The 1,924-nt window shown below is 29.9% G+C and overlaps 1 long non-coding RNA gene across 1 annotated transcript; it reads left to right on the top strand.

The window, feature by feature from the left end:
- Positions 347 to 1,095, top strand: LOC109329210. Its single transcript, XR_002105528.1, has 2 exons — positions 347 to 611; positions 975 to 1,095. It is a non-coding gene; the product is annotated as an uncharacterized LOC109329210 (long non-coding RNA).

Genomic DNA, 1,924 nt, shown 5'->3' with positions numbered 1-1,924 from the left:
GTTCATTGTATGGAAAGAAAAAATCTTCCAAAACTAATTGCTGAAAAGGTTTGTTGATATTATCAATCATTATTAAATAAATTGTTTTATGAAAGAATGACTATAACTTTCCATTACATTGTATAAACATAAAGCCAAAGGATTGTTCCCTAATCGTAAAGAGATATATATTGATACACGAACTCGTAAGGATGGAGCAATTGTCAATGAAAAGGCCGCAAGAGTGATTGTAAGATTTGTTTTCCTTTTCAACTGTTTATGCTATTTCATGGAATTAACTTCTTATTGATATATGTAATATATTTATTCTTTTAGGAATAATTGAACAAATACAACAGTGATGAGCATGGACAATCTCACATAGGCACACAAAGTGGTGTTCCGTGGAAGGAAGACATACTTTTCAAAGTAAAAAGACCTAATAAGAAAGGACATGTTCGTTGTATGGGAAAGATGTCGAAATCAAAAAAGTGAAGGTTTCTTTGTCAGAAAATCAAAAGTTACATAATAGGGTTAAGCATATGGAAAGTATGATGACAAATATGATGTCATTTATTCAAAGTCGGTTTTCTGGAGCAGATGTTGATGACATGATTGAAGCTGCAAAACAGGTGTACCATATTTCCCTCAAATTTATTTTTCAAAGTTCACGTTATATTTGTATCAATTTTGTGAACTGATTGAGATAACTTAATAGATCTACTAAAGTTAATTCCTAATCTATTCTTTTATGAAATAGTCTAATATAGTTCAGTAACTTCAATTTTCATGCATGGAAGCAACACTATGGTATGCTGATATATATGTGTTGGGTAATTGTTACTGGGTTGACTATTCTGATTTATATGCATTGGCTATTTGTTATTGAGTTCACTGTGTGAGTATATAACTATGTGGTACTTTGAGTTAAGGAAAAAACATATCGCACTAAAATAGTTTACTAACTTGTATTCTTTTGCTTTCGTTTTCAATAGGTTCAAGATTCTTCTACTACCCCAACTTCTTTTGGTTCTCCAAATTTAGATTGTAATGAAGATATTGAAAATGGTATAACACTTTTTCATTAATAGAGTTTTTTCATTGGGTTATTTTATTCATTCATTGATGTCCTTTTTATTCTTTGCAGGTGCGGATTAGCAAGTAATTTCTTTTTTATGCAACAAACTGGGAAATGAACCCTTGTGATTTTTGTTTTGGAAACACAATTTGTATCTATTTAGATGGACATCTAAATTGTGTAATTTTTAGGATTATAAGACTTTTTATGATTGTGATATATGTAGTTATATTATTTTTAGATCGACATATTTAACTCATGTAATTCATCGGATTGTATGACTTTTTACTTTTAAATATAACGATGTGTTCAGATATTTATTTTTTCATTAAAATTCATTTTATGATTTCATAATAAGATCTGTCACTAAAACAAGTTGAAATGGAATTGTCGATATATGTATGACTCTTTTAATATCACCAATACCAATGAAATAAAATTGTAGGTATAAGAAAATCATATTAATCTATAGTGATGGACAAAAACTGAAGGTATAAGTTTAAGCCTTATACCTATGATAATGACTGGCATCACTAAAACATACAGTGACAGAGAAAACTGTAGGTATAAATACCTTTAGTGATGGATAAAATCTGAAGGTATAGGTCAAAGTTTATACCCACGCTCTTGACAGTCGTCACTAAAACCTATAGTGACGGTGAAAATTTGTAGGTATAGCGACTTAAATACGACGGACAAAAACGTCTGTAGGTAAAAGTTTTTTATGCTATACATACGGTTTTTCATCTTTTACCTACGGTTTTCGTCCATAGGTATATGGCAAATTTCTTGTAGTGTACCAAGGGTATTCCTTATCTTTGTTGTTGATAATTTCAGCTTTTGGTTTATGCATTTGGCATTGATTTT

This window comes from Lupinus angustifolius, chromosome LG02 (assembly GCF_001865875.1).
Source record: "Lupinus angustifolius cultivar Tanjil chromosome LG02, LupAngTanjil_v1.0, whole genome shotgun sequence".
Classification (NCBI taxonomy): domain Eukaryota; kingdom Viridiplantae; phylum Streptophyta; class Magnoliopsida; order Fabales; family Fabaceae; genus Lupinus; species Lupinus angustifolius.
This window is presented reverse-complemented; position numbering and strand designations above follow the sequence as displayed.